General features: G+C 44.8%; 1 pseudogene; it reads right to left on the bottom strand.

The window, feature by feature from the left end:
* Positions 1-17,852: 17,852 nt before the first annotated feature.
* On the bottom strand, positions 17,853-17,970 carry LOC126093370 (5S ribosomal RNA; annotated as a pseudogene).
* Between the last annotated feature and the right edge of the window lie 1,402 nt (positions 17,971-19,372).

The following is a 19,372-nucleotide window of genomic DNA, read 5'->3' as shown; positions in this document are numbered from 1 at the left end:
AGAGCCAAAATTAGAAGATCCAAAATGGATTGCAGACCTCGCCTTTTTAGTTGATCTGACTGCACACTTGAACGCTCTCAATAAGACTTTGCAAGGTGAGTAGCAGCTTATTTCTGATCTGATGAAAAAAGTGGATGCTTTTAATAAGAAACTCGCATTGTGGAAGGAACAACTCATGAAAATGAATAACGCCCATTGCCCTACGCTCTCTAAAGTCAGAGAGAACGGAACTTCTGACGAATTCGTTTCTGTGTTGGAGGAACTACAGGCACAATTTTCTAAACGTTTTCAGGACACTGCCAGTCTGACATCTGTTTTGAACTATTTTCTAGACCCTTTACCGTTTCAGTTGAAAGTACTCCAGTGCATTTGCAAATGGAATTGATCGGTCTGCAGTGTCATTCCCGCTTAAAGGACAAATTTTTTTACTTAAAAACTGTCCAGGAATTTTACGAAGGTTTTCCTCGGGAAGAGTTTCCCTGTCTCCACAATGAGGCAGTAAAAGTTATATCAGTGTTTGGATCGACATACGTGTGCGAAAGGTTCATTTCGATTATGAAACTAAGTAAGACAGGATTACGTGGCAATCTGAGTGACGAAAATATGAGAAACTGTCTGCGTTTGTCCGTGTACCGTCAGTTTGTGCCAGATATGTACTTTATTATGTCTACAGTGAACCAAAAATAATTAAATTAATAGTGATAATTTTGTTATATTTGTCATATGTTTTGTTGAGAATTGTTGTTATTGCAAATTTTGTACAGTAGTTCCAGAATATAAAATTTACTTGTTTCACATGTAGTTGGAATCACTTATTCCACATCATACTGCATGCTGTAGACTGCTTTCAAGTCTGTTTCTATATCTCAGCTTAAATGTTGTAAGAATTTTACGAGTGACGATGTGAGAAGCACGATATTGTTGGTGTAATGCAGTTTCAAACCCAGCGTTATTGTTATTTTTCTGTAGGTGTACGAACAGCCAACAAAGATTCAGTATTGCTCAACATGATGTGTTGTACAGAGCTTAATATTATCAAATGTCGTAATATGAAACTAAGCCACATGCTAGCAGGGCAGTGTTCCTTACGCGAATGCACTGTCGTGTGCGGCGTGTTCGTAGTTCGGCGCACGCGCGCGCAGTCAGCTGGTGTGGTAGTGGGGGACGTGTGACGTCAGAAGGGAGCGACCCGCACGCTTGTGAAAGCTCGGCACGCGTGCATGCACACGTGCTGCGTTCTTGGCCGTCCATGCCCTAGAACTTAGAACTACTTGAACCTAACTAACCTATGGACATCACACACATCCATGCCCGCGGCAGGCTTCGAACCTGCGACCGTAGCGGTTGCACGGTGACAGAACTGTCGAAGATGGCAATGACAGACGTGATGTAGCAGTTGGACGTAGATTCATGAGGTGGGGCATGGCAATGATCACAGAGGCAGTAGTAATTATCTATGCTTGCTCTTTCTTTATTAGTATTGTATATCTGGAGCATAGATCGTCAACAGGTGGACGAGAAAGACACACCGGCAGCATGAGGAAATTCGGAGAAATTTCGTTCCCGGCAGGCAGGAACATACACTCTGGATGTAGATAACATCTGTACACACCTGATCAATAAAAACACCGTAATCTGTGCCGTTATAGCTGTACATTTGACTCTCAAGGCCAATGTTGAAAGAGTACGAACGTATTTTTTCCGTTTTCTTTTCCCAAAGTGGCGAGAACTGTTGGCAGAACACTGGCACGCCGTCAGTGTTGGACGGCCTGCGACGTCTGTACTATGTTTCACTTTTATGAGCAGACACGGGCGCTAAGCAAGTGGACTAGGAGAGGAGTTTTTACAGAGTGGATGAAGGGAGTAAGAGAGTTTTTATAAATTTATGCGTGGAGAACGTAGGCGGCAGAGCGAGAGGGTCAATAGAAAATTTGCAGAGACGCGAAATGCAGTAGAGCGGCGCCGCGTGTGCCTTTTAGAGTAAGAGGGACTGGGAGCGCGAAAAAGAGCGGACTTTTAATATTCGGACGGGGTACACAGGAGAGAGCAGGCGTGAAACATTCCAACGTGGTGAAATATGTCGGCGGGAAACCACACGACCGACCGTGACGGAGGGCCACCTAGAGTACTACGATAGACGCCAGCCGCCACAGCTCACGGAATAACGCGAGGGGCATTCAAAAAGTGACTCAACACAGATTTTTTTTCTGAAAGCAGGTTGGTTTTATTCCCGATTTCGATATACCATATTACTCATTGTTTCAGCTTCTTTTCGACATGTATGTATTGTACTGTATGTTAACCGGGGGCCTAGAAACGACGGAGAGGCTCCGTCCCCGCCGCAGCCGCAGTGGTCCACAACCCCACGACGACTACCGCAGTCCACTTCACACCTCTGCCACCCCACACCGAACCACTCTTTCAGGGTCATTGTGCGGTTCGGACCCCGGTGGAAGTCCCCTTCCCCGGGGAACGCCTCACACCAGACGAGTGTAACCCCTATGTCTGCGTGGTAGGGTAATGGTGGTGTACGCGTACGCGGAGAACTTGTTTGCTCAGCAATCAAAATGGTTAAAATGGCTCTGAGCACTATGGGACTTAACATCTGAGGTCATCAGTCCCCTAGAACTTAGAACTACTTAAACCTAACTAACCTAAGGACATCACACACATCCATTCCCGAGTCAGGATTCTAACCTGCGACCGTAGCGGTCGCGCGGTTCCAGACTGTAGCGCCTAGAACCGCTCGGTCACCCCGGCCGGTGCTCAGCAATCGACGACGTAGTGTAGCTGAGGTGGAATAAGGGGAACCAGCCTGCATTCGTCGAGCAGATGGAAAACCGACTAAAAACCATCCACAGACTGGCCGGCTCGCCGGACCTCGACACAAGTCAACCGGGCGGATTAGTGCCGGAGACCAGGCGCTCCTTCCTAATCCGGAAACCCTTTCGTTAGACCGAGCGGGTAACTGGGCGAGCTTCAATGAGACCTTACTGGGACGGTTTGCGTGCCCGCATGATGCCACTCTACCGCTCGACGACTTGCTATATGAATAACCTTTTCTTCCAAATACTGCTTCCCGCGGACTGCATCCTTCATTGGTTCAAACAGGTGAAATCGTGAGATGCAAGATCCGGGCTGTAGGGTGGATGAGGGAGGAAGTCCAATGAAATTTTGTGAGTTCCTCTCTGGTGCGCCCGCATCTCGTGGTCGTGCGGTAGCGTTCTCGCTTCCCACGCCCGGGTTCCCGGGTTCGATTCCCGGCGGGGTCAGGGATTTTCTCTGCCTCGTGATGGCTGGGTGTTGTGTGCTGTCCTTAGGTTAGTTAGATTTAAGTAGTTCTAAGTTCTAGGGGACTGATGACCATAGATGTTAAGTCCCATAGTGCTCAGAGCCATTCCTCTCTGGTGCGCAGACTTGCGCGAGGACTCGCGTTGTCATGGAGAAGGAGAAGTTTGTTCGCATTTTTGTGGCGACGAACAAACTGAGTAATTTTTTTTTTTCGATTTCCTGAGGGTAGCAAAGCTGTGTGCGGTCGGCTGGCACGCGAGGGGTCGGGCGGGTTTGCGCGACCTTGTGCCATGATGACAGACGCCTTGCTCATCTCCGTAGACACTCTGCAACACGCCTGTGATACAGAAGCCATTTTGAGGGCTACGTAAAGCGCCGCCACCTATCGGAATTTCATGGAACCATAAGAGTTGAAGCTGGAATATTTCCCTGTATTCTACAATAAATTTCGCGTTTTTTCAACCGAAAATGGCACAGAAATAATGTGTTCCTTTTCTTACTAGACGTCCTCCGTTAAAGGCTGCAGCAGCAATTCAGGGACAGAGAGGCAGAATGATTCATTCGTTCGAACAGAAGCGGCGGCATTCAGTGTGATACTTCTGCCGTAGTAGGAGAGTTATCGTCATTCGCTGTCAATCCTTCCCGTGCAATCGCTGCTTACCTGCCATACCACTTGGCACGTCTATAAAGATATATCCTTACTCTTCTCCAAACCTTGCTAACTACTAATGACGATTGTCAATGCGAAATGCCCTGTATTAATTGAGATGAGGTTGTGAATCATAAGTGTTCGTACAAGATTGGGGTTATCGGAAACGTCCGATTTCACCCGTCTGGTTTGATCAATGACGTCACCAATATTGCGGAAACGATCATTCACAACAACTCCCATATCGCGACTGTGACGTCAATACGTAAACATGACAACAAACACAAAAATAGATCGAAAAACCATCAAACACATATTCCTCCAAAAATAAAATGAAACTAATGGGGCAAGCGGGGGAAATTGGGGGTTTTTGGGTGGGGACAAACTAAAAATAAACACACTCCACTAAACCAAACGACAAAAACGATAAAATAAAACCAGTACAAGTTTCCCAAAATCAACTAAAAACAATATCCATTGGAATCGAACACTTCTCTTGAGTTATATAGGTCAACAGCAACTACCGATACCACACTATAAATCTCAAAACTTTCGCCACCACCACCTAGACACCTAGAAAATCAAAATTGGAATCAAAAACTTCCCTTGACCTGTTATCTTTACGACATCTCCTCATATAGCCGTCCCTGGTCCGGGACGCTGGAAGTTTAGTAAGCCTCATTTCTTCACGACGCACTGAACACTTCACGACTTCATCCAAAAATCCGAATAGTTGAAGAAATTTTGTTAGAGACAACGCACTGTCCCCCATCATTGCCGACAACCAAAAACTGTTGACGTTATCAGTCATATACATACCTACCAAAGACATAAACAAAGTAATTTACCAAAATTCACACACGACGAACAGAAAGAAACTACAATAACGTCGACATAACAAAACCAAAATTGTTAACTCACTGAAAAATATTCCGCTGAAAGCACAGTCGCTACCGACACCACACACGTCCAATGCTACCACGCAATGAACCCCATACGCCACATAACACGCTACCCATAAACACACCACCAGAGAGAACCACCAACCGCCACAATACGCCACCTATAAACAAGCCACACATGCAAACTAAACCAAAAACGCATAAACACACCACCAGAGAGCACCATCGATCACATCAAAGCGACACCTACAAACACGCCACTCTCACATACTAAATGCCGCGCCGTTGTGACGTCACACACCACAACAGCTTTACGTCACGGGTCAAAGCCGAAGGATGGAATCGGACGCTTCCGTTGACCCCAAGATAGTATTTATAATTGTTACACTGACTGCTTGTGACGCAGTCATATGTTATTCGACACTTTTTTGAGTTGTCAAGGCTGTACGCCTGGTTGGTTAGGAAGGAGTTGAAGTTTGTGATGTCTGAAGATGGGTGTGATCCCGAAACGCATAACATGTTCTAGTAAGAGAGTCAGTTGAACATGTCATGACTTTATTGCGATTGTGCAGCATTGGTTGCCAACTATTATGATTATTAGATAACCGTTTTGAAATTACTGAAGAAAATTTGAAAACAGAGTAACAGAATTCGCAGACGTGATCAGGAACCAAAAGGCAGTACAATTAATTTTCGGCCACAATTTGTCAGGATTGTGCAGAAGGCGCCTTATCGCATTTAGAGAACAGTACACTTATAAAATATTTAGTCGAGGTGCATCCATCATAACAAACTATTTAACAAACACACAAGCAATGTGAAAGATAACACAAGGACTGACCAGTTGAAGGTTCTTAATTAAATGGAAGGCATTGTTATTCAGTTACAACTGCGCAAGGAATACTATTGTTTTTTTAATGTATACATACAAGGCAATTTCGCTGAAATGCGAGATTACTCGAATTCTACAGAAGCCAACTTGCGCCGTTAAGAAATAATGTTCTGAACAAAACATGGTTCAGATGGCTCTGAGCACTATGGGACTTAACATCTGAGGTCATCAGTCCCCTAGAGCTTAGAACTACTTAAACCTACCTAACCTAAGCACATCACACACATCCATGCCTGAGGCAGGATTCGAACCTGCGACCGTAGAGGTCGCGCGGTTCCGGACTGAAGCGCCTAGAGCCGCTCGGCCACATCGGCCGGCTGTTATGAACATAAACAATAAAACAAAAATACCAAAACTGAGTAAATGCCAAGTTTCAGTGGACTTAATGTTAAATATCTTACACAAACAAGGGCAAATAGTAAAATTAATCTTATCTCCACTGCAAGGACGTTCACAATCACGCCACTATAAATTGCGAGCCGTGACACAGCAGCTCGATTTATCTTTGCGTGAACATTCTCTTTGCTTCATACGTCCATAGTGGTCGACTTTTTGGTTGCGACTTAGAGTGTGTGATGGAGGGAAGAGGATGTTGAGGTGTGCTCGTTTGGTGAGCTACCAGGAGAGAAAAGCAAAGTTGAATGGCGTTCTTTGAGATGGCGTGAGTTCTGGTGCGCTCCTAGTAAGAGTTGCGCACTTAACACGGGCTTGAGTGTTGAACGACCAGATCACACCTGTATCGCCGTGTTGTTTGAAGCGCGTCGCTGCGAGAGGGTCCCCTGACCTAGGCCGTAGCGGACGGAAACTTCTACTGCACAATTTGGGAGGAGCCATGGATATTGAGATACGGCAGTGCAAATTCGACTTCTCACTTGGACCGTGAACATACTGTGGATCCGGCTTAATATGTCCACTGGTTATGGAGATTCCCTTTTTTTAACGGTGAACCCCTTCCTTGGGAAACCGTCGTTCTTATGGGGAAACCTACCAACCTTACCGCATCCTCGTTGTCTGCCGGGTGTGAGGGGTTAAGAGATAAGAAGAAGAGTGTCTTCGAACGAGCTGAGTGTAGTTAACTGGCCTGTGATAAAATTTGTCCTGATACTAGGGAAGTAATTAAAATATGCTGAGCACCGGCAATTTCGATGACTGAGATTATCACAGTGGTTAAATAAGTACCTAATTGTGTAAGGCACTAGTCGGCGTGGTTCATACATATAAATGATTATTTTGACTCGGTTCCTTAATCAGCACGATAGTTGCTAAAATCTAAGTAGTTAAATTTTGTTCATTTGCGGAAAGCTCAACGGCTTCCTTCTAAACTGTGAGTTGACTTGTTCTCAGCCTGTAGTTATGTTTCTTTCATGTGTTCCAGGTAACTTAATTACTGTAACTACTGACCTGTTACTGATGGCTGATGAGCGTAATGTTGTCATGGGTTAGTGGTCCCTTTCTACAGCCAAGTGTATTTCTTCCGTTGTCACCTGATGCCCTAGCTTCAGTCACTGGTTCTGCGCGTGATGCCTACATCTGTTATTACTGTAATTCTTGAGACTGCGTGCAGCCTTGCTGATGTATAAAATTTAATGCTTTAAGTAGCTCAGAGAGTAATTCATTCAACGAAACGCTCTGTAAGGTTTTAGCCGGTTTTTAACTTTATTAGTGTCTTGCAATTTTACTTAGGTTGCTAGTAAATTTTGTCACAGTAAGAACTCTTCGGCTTTAGCCGCTATAATTTTCTGGAGTTTAAAGTTAGTGTTCCACGGTTAAATGAGAATTTACAATTAAGTTTTCTTCTGTTGTGTTGTTGTGGTCTTCAGTCCTGAGACTGGTTTGATACAGCTGTCCATGCTACTCTATCCTGTGCAAGCTTCTTCATCTCCCAGTACCTACTGCAGCCTACATCCTTCTGAATCTGCTTAGTGTATTCATCTCTTGGTCTCCCTCTACGATTTTTACCCTCCACATTGCCTTCCAATACTAAATTGGTGATCCCTTGATGCCTCAGAATATGCCCTACCAACCGATCCCTTCTTCTAGTCAAGTTGTGCCACAAACTCCTCTTCTCGCCAATTCTATTCAATACCTCCTCATTAGTTATGTGATCTACCCATCTAATCTTCAGCATTCTTCTGTAGCACCACATTTCGAAAGCTTTTAATCTCTTCTTGTCTAAACTATTTATCGTCCGTGTTTCACTTCCATACATGGCCACACTCCATACAAATACTTTCAGAAACGACTTCCTGACACTTAAATCTATACTCTATGTTAACAAATTTCTCTTCTTTAGAAACGCTTTCCTTGCCATTGCCAGTCTCCATTTTATATCGTCTCTACTTCGACCATCATCAGTTTTTTTGCTCCCCAAATAGCAAAACTCCTTTACTACTTCAAGTGTCTCATTTCCTAATCTAATTCCCTCAGCATCACCCGATTTAATTCGACTACATTCCATTATCCTCGTTTTACTTTTGTTAATGTTCATCTTATACCCTCCTTACAAGACACTGTCCATTCCGTTCAACTGCTCTTCCAAGTCCTTTGCTGTCTCTGACAGAATTACAATGTCATCGGAGAACCTCAAAGTTTTTATTTCTTCTCCATGGATTTTAATGCCTACTTCGAACTTTTCTTTTGCTTCCTTTACTGCTTGCTCAATATACAGACTGAATAAGATCAGGGAGAGGCTACAACTTTGTCTCACTCCCTTCCCAACCACTGCTTCCCTTTCATGCTCCTCGACTCTTATAACTGCCATCTGGTTTCTGTGCAAATTGTAAATAGCCTTTCGCTCTCTGTATTTTACCCCTGCCACCTTCAGAATTTCGAAGAGAGTATTCCAGTCAACATTGTCAAAAGCTTTCTCTAAGTCTACAAATGCTAGAAACGTAGGTTTGCCTATCCTTAATCTTTCTTCTAAGATAAGTTGTATGGTCAGTATTGCCTCACGTGTTCCAACATTTCTACAGAATCCAAACTGATCTTCCCCGAGGTCGGCTTCTGCCAGTTTTTCCATTCGTCTGTAGAGAATTCGTGTTAGTATTTTGCAGCTGTGACTTATTAAACTGATAGTTCGGTAATTTTCACATCTGTCAACCCCTGCTTTCTTTGGGATTGGAATTATTATATTCTTTCTGAAGTCTGAGGGAATTTCGCCTGTTTCATACATCTTGCTCACCAGATGGTAGAGTTTCGTCATGACTGGCTCTCCCAAGGCCGTCAGTAGTTCTAATGGAATGTTTTCGACTCCCGGGGCCTTGTTCCGGCTTAGGTCTTTCAGTGCTCTGTCAAACTCTTCACGCAATATCATATCTCTCATTTCATCTTCATCTACATCCTCTTCCATTTCCATAATATTGTCCTCAAGAACATCGCCCCTGTATAGACCCTCTATATACTCCTTCCACCTTTCTGCTTTCCCTTCTTTGCTTGGAACTGGGTTTCCATCTAAGCTCTTGATATACATACAAGTGGTTCTCTTTTCTCCAAAGGTCTCTTTGATTTTCCTGTAGTCAGTATATATCTTACCCCTCGGGAGATAAGCCTCTACATCCTTACATTTGTCCTCTAGCCATCCCTGCTTAGCCATTTTGCACTTCCTGTCGATCTCATTTTTGAGATGTTTGTATTCGTTTTTGCCTACTTCATTTACTGCATTTTTGTATTTTCTCATTTCATCAATTAAATTCGGTATCTCTTCTCTACCCAAGAATTTCTACTAGCCCTGGTCTTTTTACCTACTTGATCCTCTGCTGCCTTCATCCCTCAAAGCTACCAATTCTTCTTCTACTGTATTTCTTTCCCCCATTCTTGTCAATTGTTCCCTGATGCTCTCCCTGAAACTCTGTACAATCTTTGGTTCTTTCAGTTTATCCAGATCCCATCTCCTTAAATTCCCACCTTTTTGCAATTTCTTCAGTTTTAATCTACAGTTCATAACCAATAAATTGTGGTCAGAGTCCACATCTGCCCCTGGAAACGTCTTACAATTTAAATCCTGGTTTCTAAATCTCTGTCTTACCATTATACACTACTGGTCATTAAAATTGCTTCACCAAGAAGAAATGCAGATGATAAACGGGTATTCTTTGGACAAATATATTATACTAGAACTGACATGTGATTACATTTTCACGCAATTGGGGTGCGTAGATCCTGAGAAATCAGTACCCAGAACAACCACCTCTGCCCGTAATAACGGCCTTGATACGCCTGGGCATTGAGTCAAACAGAGCCTGGATGGCGTGTACAGGTACGGCTGCCAATGCAGCTTCAACTCGATACCACAGTTCATCAAGAGTAGTTGTGGTGTCACCGCCAGACACCACACTTGCTAGGTGGTAGCTTTAAATCGGCCGCGGTCCATTAGTACATGTCGGACCCACGTGTCGCCACTGTCAGTGATCGCAGACCGAGCGCCACCACACGGCAGGTCTTGAGAGACTTACTAGCACTCGCCCCAGTTGTACTTCGCTAGCGACTACACTGACGAAGCCTTTCTCTCATTTGCCGAGAGATAGTTAGAATAGCCTTCAGCTAAGTCCATGGCTACGACCTAGCAAGGCGCCATTAACCATTTCTAGAGAGAGTCTCACTTGTATCATCAAGAACGCTGTATACAAATGATGGATTTAAGTTAAGTATTCCAGCAGCTACGTACTTTTCATTATAGTATTCATTACGTATCCTGTTTCAGACCTAACGCCAGCCTGCGTGAGTTGACGCGTGCATTTCGGCCTCCTCTCTCAATTAGTGTGCCTTGTGTTGGCTAATCTGCCGACACAACAGTAGTGACTAGCGTATTGTGACGAGCCAGTTGCTCGGCCACCATTGACCAGACGTTTTCGGTTCGTGAGAGATCTGGAGAATGTGCTGGCCTGGGCAGCGGTCGAACATTTTCTGTATCCAGAAAGGCCCATACAGGACCTGCAACATGCGGTCGTCCATTATCCTGCTGAAATGTAGGGTTTCGCAGGGATCGAATGAAGGGTAGAGCCACGGGTCGTAACACATCTGAAATGTAACGTCCACTATTCAAAGTGCCGTCAATGCGAACAAGATGTGACAGAGACGTGTAAACAATGGCACCCCATACCGTCACGCCGGGTGATACGCCAGTATGGCGATGACGAATACTGGCTTCCAATGTGCGTTCACCGCGATGTGGCCAAACAGGGATGCGGCCATCATGATGCTGCAAACATAACCTGGATTTATCCGAAAAAATGACGTTTTTCCATTCGTGCATCCAGGTTCGTCGTTGAGTAAACCATCGCAGGCGCTGGTGTCTGTGATGCGGCATCAAGGTTCACTGCAGCCATGGCCTGCGAGCTGCTGCAAACGTCGTCGGACTGTTCGTGCAGATGGTTATTGTCTTGCAAACGTCCCCATCTGTTGACTCAGGGATCGAGACGTGGCTACACGATCCGTTACAGCCATGCGGATGAGACGCCTGTTATCTCGACTGCTAGTGACACGAGGCCGTTGGGATCCAGCACGGCGCTCCGTATTACCCTCCTGAACCCACCGATTCCATATTCTGCTAACAGTCATTGGATCTCGACCAACGCGAGCAGCAATGTCGTGATACGATAAACCGCAATCGCGATAGGCAACAATCCGACCTTTATCAAAGTCGGAAACGTGATGGTACGCATTTCTCGTCCTTACACGAAGCATCATACCAATGTTTCACCAGGGAACGCCGGTCAACTGCTGTCTGTGTTTGAGAAATCGGTTGGAAACTTTCCTCATGTCAGCACGTTGTAGGTGTCGCCACCGGCGCCAACCTTGTGTGAATGCTCTGAAAAGCTAATCATTTGCATATCACAACATCTTCTCCCTGTCGGTTAAATTTCGCGTCTGTAGCACGTCATCTTCGTGGTGTAGCAATTTTAATGGCCAGTAGTGTATAATCTATCTGAAACCTTTTAGTATCTCCAGGGTTCTTCCATGTATACAACCTTCTTTCATAATTCTTGAACCAAGTGTTAGCTATAATTAAGTTATGCTCTGTGCAAAATTCTAACAGACGGCTTCCTCTTTCATTTCTTAGCCCTAATCCGTTTTCACCTACTACGTTTCCTTCTCTCCCTTTTCCTACTGTCGAATTCCAGTCACCCATGACTATTAAATTTTCGTCTCTCTTCACTACCTGAATCATTTCTTTTATCTCATCATGCATTTAATGAATTTCTTCATCATCTGCAGAGCTAGTTGGCAAATAAACTTGTACTACTGTAGTAGGCGTGGGCTTCGTGTCTATCTTGGCCACAATAATGCGTTAACTATACTGTTTGTAGTAGCTTACCCGCACTCCTATTTTTTATTCATTATTAAACCTACTCCTGCATTACCCCTGTTTGATTTTGTATTTATAACCCTGTATTCACCTGACCAAAAGTCTTGTTCCTCCTGCCACCGAACTTCACTAATTCCCACTATATCTAACTTTAACCTATCCATTTCCCTTTTTAAATTTTCTAACCTACGTGCCCGATTAAGGGATCTGACATTCCTCTCTCCGATCCGTAGAAAGCCAGTTTTCTTTCTCCTGATAACGATGTCCCCTTGAGTAATCCCCGCCGAGAGATCCGAATGGGGCACTATTTTACCTCTGGAATATTTTACCCAAGAGGATGCCATCATCATTTAATCATACAGTAAAGCTGCATGCCCTCGGGAAAAATTACGGCTGTAGTTTCCCCTTGCTTTCAGCCGTTCGCAGTACCACAACAGCACGGCCGTTTTGCTTAATGTTACAAGGCCAGATCAGTCAATCATCCAGACTAATGCCCCTGCAACTACTGAAAAGGCTGCTGCCCCTCTTCAGGAACCACACGTTTGTCTGGCCTCTCAACAGATACCCCTCCGTTGTGGTTGCACCTGCGGTACGGCTATCTGTATCGTTGAGGCACGCAAGCCTCCCCACCAACGGCAAGGTCCATGGGTCTTCTGTTATGGTTGATTTTTTAAGTCTTTCGTGGGCGTTATCAGTTAAAGGTATAATTACTATCCTGTTTATCCTCTGGAAAATTTTATTCGTAATAAATGTGTTGTAAGGTATTCTGTGTTCATTAGCTAATCGATCCCTCACCCCTCCTCCACCAAGCTCCTAGCAATCGCACCATTTCAGATTCCTTCGGCTTATTGGCGAAAATTTAAAATTTACTGTGAACTACACTATGTGGTCAAAAGTATTCGGACACCTGGCTCAAAATGACTAAGTTAGTGGCCTCCATCGGTAATTCTGGAATTCAATATGGTGTTGACCCACCCTTAGCCTTGATGACAGCGTCCACTCTCGCAGGCATACCTTCAATCAGGTGCTGGAAGGTTTCTTGGGGAATGGCAGCCTATTCTTCACGGAGTGCTGCACTGAAGAGAGGTATCGATGTCGGTCGGTGAGGCCTGACACGAAGTCGACGTTCCAAAACATCCCAAAGGCATTCTATAGGACTCAGGTCAGGACTTTGTGCAGGCCAGTCCATTACAGGGATGTTATTGTCGTGTAACCACTCCACAACAGGCCGCTCATTATGAGCAGGTGCTCGAACGTGTTGAAAGATGCAAACCCAATCCCCGAATTTCTCTTCAATAGTGGGAAGCAAGAGTACTTAAAACATCAATGAAGGTCTGTGCTTGCGTATCACAAAGGGTTTAGGAAAACTATTTCACATTTGTGCATCCTTCCACATTTATGAACTGAAACAGAGAAATACGCTGTAATAAGCAACTATTGTATTAAATATCTAAATGTTAAAAGGTAGGTTTGACCTATCTTTTCTCGTGGCTCTGTTCTTCTTAGAGCTAAAATACATACTGGCGGACAGTTGTCTCTAACTACACTGCTCAAAATTATATAATATGGAATACTTTCATTGAACCAAAAGTTGTATTAAAAATACTTCGGTGACCACATGTAGACCGCAAAATAAATATTCTTCTTAACGAAACGTCGTTCATTCTGGACGTATGACAATGCAATGCAATTTCGTACAAATGTAAACGAAATAAACAATGATTTGGTAACCACCCAAGCAATAACATTATCCTTTATTTAAGCATGTGTTCGAACCTTTTATTATGGACTGAAAGGGACATTTGCACTCGCCGTTCGAAACAGAGTAATTACAGTGGATGATATGGTACGGCATGCACTAGCGATTCGACGACACACATCGTTTGGCGTAGTTGGGGCTTCGTCGTAGACTGCATCTTCTAGCGCTCCCCAAAGAAGAAATCAAGAAGAGTCTAATCGGGGTACCTCGCAGGCCATTTGACAACAGAATTTCGTCATTTCCAATGTCCAGGAAAGTTCTCATTGAGTATTTGTGTTGCAACATGGGGCAAGTGAACTGGACAACCGTCGTGTTGCAGCCACGTACACTGTCGAATATCCAGTGATACCTCTTCTAGAAGAACCGGCAGAATGTTCGTCAGAAAATGTGTACAAATGTCCATTTAGAGCGCCTGGGATGAAGTAAGGTCCCACAATGTAATTTCCTGTCATGCCTCATCATATGTTTATGCTTGACAGCCGTTGATGCAGCACCTGACGAAGCCAGTGTTGAATTTCGGTTGCCTAGTAATGCAAGCTATGCAAATTTACATTAGCGTGGTTAGTAAACGTTGCTCCATCGGTAAAGGGTACATGTTGGAAAAACGTAGGGTCGCCTGCCAGTTGCTGAAGGGCAAATCAACAGAATTCTGTACGAAGTTCGAAATCACGATCGTCGAATGCTTGATGTGGTAACAAATGATAGCGGTGGAAATTCTGTCGATGCAAGATGCAAATGACACTCATCTGACTGATTCCATATACTTTGGCAATAGGTCTCATACCATTGTTTGGGTTCATTAGCGTCGTAGCCAGAATAGCTTTTCATGTTCTCTGTCAGCTGCAGTCTTCTTTCTTGTTCTCTCTTTGCAACATGACCGCACTACCTTCTTAATAATTCGTGCAATTGTCTGGCGCGTCGGACATTGACGATCCAGATAGGTAACCTTATACCGCTGTACTCTTTTTACGGCATTTCTTTTACATTCACCATAAAAAAGTAGTATACACAAATTCTCCTCACTGGTATACGTATCTGCACGCAACGAATGTTGAAGCAGAAATGAGCAGCGTGCATTGCAGGGAAGTAAACAGTCAAATTCGTTGACATTCTGAGATAGGGTAGCAAGAGAGCTCCGCTTCACGGTGTCTGCACCGCTAATGCAGACTCCAGCCACCCTGCTCTCAAATTCTAGGACATTTCTCGAACTTTTTACGACAGGTTTAAACGTCAACATTAACAAAGGCTATATTAATGTAATTAGTTTTGCAAGAGCTATCGAATGCAGTTATAAAAAGTATACGGTTCCATTTTTTTAAGTGCTTGCTTCAATATCTCCGTTGATTCCAACGCTAAAAGCATTAACCCAACAGAAGAAAAAATATACATGTCCGTCAATTCTCTAACAACTGCCGAAATCCTCGTTTCGATATGTGTAACCGTCCACAAAATACACTACTGGCCATTAAAATTTCTACACCTAGAAGAAATGCAGATGATAAACGGGTATTCATTGGACAGATATATTATACTAGAACTGACATGTGATTACATTTTCACGCATTTTGGGTGCATAAATCCTGAGAAATCAGTACCCAGAACAACCACCTTTGCCCGTAATAACGGCCTTGATACGCCTGGGCATTGAGTCAAACAGAGCTTGGATGGCGTGTACAGGTAGAGCTGCCCATGCAGCTTCAACACGATACGACAGTTCATCAAGAGTAGTGACTGGCGTATTGTGACGAGCCAGTTGCTCGGCCACCATTGACTAGACGTTTTCAATTGGTGAGAGATCTGGAGAATGTGCTGGCCAGGGCAGCAGTCGAACATTTTCTGTATCCAGAAAGGCCCGTACAGGACCTGCAACATGCGGTCGTGCATTATCCTGCTGAAATGTAGGGTTTCGTAGGAATCGAATGAAGGGTACAGCCACGGGTCGTAACACATCTGAAATGTAACGTCCAGTGTTCAAAGTGCGCCGGCCGGTGTGGCCGTGCGGTTTCGGCGCTTCAGTCTGGAACCGCGTGACCGCTACGGTCGCAGGTTCGAATCCTGCCTCGGGCATGGATGTGTGTGATGTCCTTAGGTTAGTTAGGTTTAAGTAGTTCTAAGTTCTAGGGGACTGATGACCACAGATGTTAAGTCCCATAGTGCTCAGAGCCATTTGAACCATTTTTTTTGTTCAAAGTGCCGTCAATGCGAACAAGAGGTGACCGAGACGTGTAGCCAATGGCACCCCATACCATCACGCCGGGTGATACGCCAGTATGGCGATGACGAATACACGCTTCCAATGTGCATTCACCGCGATGTCGCCAAACACGGATGCGACCATCATGATGCTGTACACAGAACCTGGATTCGTCCGAAAAAATGACGTTTTGCCATTCGTGCACCCAGGTTCGTCGTTGAGTTCACCATCGCAGGCGCTCCTGTCTGTGATGCAGCGTCAAGGGTAACTGCAGCCATGGTCTCCGAGCTGATAGTCCATGCTGCTGCAAACGTCGTCGAACTGTTCGTGCAGATGGTTGTTGTCTTACAAACGTCCCCATCTGTTGACTCAGCGATCGAGATGTGGCTGCAAGATCCATTACAGCCATGCAGATAAGATGCCTGTAGTCTCGACTGCTAGTGATACGAGGCCGTTGGGTTCCAGCACGGCGTTTCGTATTACCCTTCTGAACCCTCCGATTCCATATTCTGCGAACAGTCATTGGTTCTCGAGCAACGCGAGCAGCAATGTCGCGATACGATAAACCGCAATCGCGATAGGCTACAATCCGACCTTTATCAAAGTCGGAAACGTGATGGTACGCATTTCCCCTCCGTACACGAGGCATCACAACAGCGTTTTACTAGGCAACGCCGGTCAACTGCTGTTTGTGTATGAGAAATCGGTTGGAAACTTTCCTCATGTCAGCACGTTGCAGGTGTCGCCACCGGCGCCAACCTTGTGTGATTGCTCTGAAAAGCTAATCATTTGCATATCGCAGCATCTTCTTCCTGTCGGTTAAATTTCGCGTCTGTAGCATGTCGTCTTCGTGTTGTAGCAATTTTAATGGGCAGTAGTGTAAAAGGGGTGATACATCTCATGTGACTTGCCCTGTATATGACAACAGATAGTTAACGATGTACTCTAACAGGCACGCTGTTCTTCTCTTTGCCACGCCCAACTGTCTGACCAGTGCTACTCATGTGCTCTGGTTGCTGTATAGGGCACTCGTCTCTGCGAGTTTGCCTGCACACTGTCTTGGCGAGGCTGTCGCATGGAGTCAGAGCTGTTGGCAGTCTGGCTGCTGGACCTGAATCAGCAACAGCTTCGTGAAGCCAGTAGCTGGGGACTGTGGACAGAGGCTGCCTTGTCGTCGGTGCGGTGCTGGTACCTGCATGGTGCACAGCCCGGGATTGTTTGTGTTCAGCGAGGCTCCATGTAGATGGAGCACAGGGAAGCTGCTGTCACTGACGGACTGGTAGATACGGTGGAGTGGAGGTAGTTGGAATCGGCCAGTGACAGACAACTCTTCTAGCACGCTGCAGCACAGGAGCTGCTGCTTGGAGATGATTTGGGAACTGTGGAGGAGCAACAAGGCGGCGCAGCTGATGCATTGGTGGCCGATGTTGATTGAGGCTGGCTGCTAACACAGGGCGGCGTTTGGCTTCGCACTTCCATGGCACACGACGCTGCTGGGAGAGCCGAGGAAGTGCTTGCTGTAGAGTGGTTTCTGTTACGGCAGTTCGAAGTGAGCATGTTCGTGGTGACTAGTTTTATAGTGTAATGCAGACGGTAGCGTCAACAAAAAACAACGTCTGTGAAACACAACGAGGATGTTACTGAGCCTGAGAATTATAGCACTCCGTTTGCAAGCCACAAGTGGCCCATCGGGACCATCCGACCGCCGTGTCATCCTCAAATGGGGATGCGGGTAGGAGGGGCATGTGGTCAGCACTCCGCTCTCCCGGTCGTTAACGATGGTTTTCTTTGACCGAAGCCGCTTCTATTCGGTCGAGTAGCTCCTCAATTGGCGCCATGAGGCTGAGTGCATCCCGAAAAATGGCAACAGCGCATGGCAGCCCGGATGGTCACCCATCCAAGTGACGGCCACGCCTGACAGCGCTTAACTTCGGTGATCTGACGGGAACCGGTGTATCCACTGCGGCAAGGCCATTGCCTTGAGAATTACAGGGCAGACATCAATTTGAATTGTGCTTAGCTGCTTTTACTGTTACTTTTATTTATCCTACTTGCTACAGTGCATACATATGGTTACTGCCTTATTGTCTGGGACCGATGACCTTAGCAGTTTGGTCCCATTAGACCTAACCACACATTACCATCTTATTGTTTACTTCGTCGGCCTATTTGCGTTATCTGTCTAGTTTTGAGGCGTCACGCTTGGTGGGTTGCATTTTATGAGTAGGTACTGGACTAAGAGCCTTTATTGAGAATCGATGTGTTCTCCTGTTGCTGTGTTGTCACTTCTGTGTACTAATTGGTACCTCCTTTATTCTAAAGTTATTAATCTAAGAAGGGTTAGACTGTTGACAGTTGGTGCTATTGACTTAGATTATTACCTTGTTATTTTGCTATAATTATCCGTGCACCAGTTTGTAAACTCGATTAATTCCAGTGAGGCAAGTATTTCATAGTGTTTTCCTCACATATCTCAAAATTACCGCCAGACAGAACATTAAATTCGGTAGTGGAAGGGGCCAGACGCAAATGCCGTGAAATAAGCATGCACAGTTTTTTACAAAATTTTATTTTATCAAATAACTCCAATTACAACGGCCAGCTTCAAAAGTTAAAAACGGTGAAGGCCACCTACAATCCTAACATTAAATTGTGTAGAATTCCGTTGTTGAATCCAACTCATAACTGCATCAAATAACAGCCGAATCCAGCCTCCCAAAATGCATTGGGATATCTCAGACAGGTTAATTATGACATACAGGGAACCACAACCTTCACTAATCTACAACGCAAGTAAGAAACCATCACAACGCATGTCTTAAAGTGAACCAAGCAACTACGTGCTTTACACTGTAAAGGAAGGAGAACATTTCCTTGTTTAATGTAATCCGAAACTCAAGTAACGTAACTAGAACAAATCTTAAATCAGGTGCCCCATTGAATAAAGCGCTACTGTTAACTATGACTTAAATAACAAGGTTTTAACAGTGCCTGGACAAATATCAGACATTAAAAGATTAAAACAACTCCGCCATGATATGATTACAAAAGCACGTTGTTTGACTCGAATCACAATTTGCACAAAACCTCTTTCAGAGGGCAACAGATCGCTGATCGTAATGAAGAGGAGAGCTATAAAATAAACAACTTTTAGCAAGGCAAGCGGCCATATATATATGTATATATATCATCATGATGATGATGATCATCATCATCATTTAAGACTGATTATGCCTTTCAGCGTTCAGTCTGGGGCATAGCCCCCTTATAAAATTCCTCCATGATCCCCTATTCAGTACTAACATTGGTGCCTCTTCTGATGGTAAACCTATTACTTCAAAATCATTCTTAACCGAATCCAGGTACCTTCTCCTTGGTCTG

The sequence above is a fragment of the Schistocerca cancellata genome, chromosome 7, assembly GCF_023864275.1.
Source record: "Schistocerca cancellata isolate TAMUIC-IGC-003103 chromosome 7, iqSchCanc2.1, whole genome shotgun sequence".
In the NCBI taxonomy this organism is placed as follows: Eukaryota; Metazoa; Arthropoda; class Insecta; order Orthoptera; family Acrididae; genus Schistocerca; species Schistocerca cancellata.
Note: the sequence above shows the minus strand (reverse complement) of the source record. Positions and strands in the feature narration are given on the sequence as shown.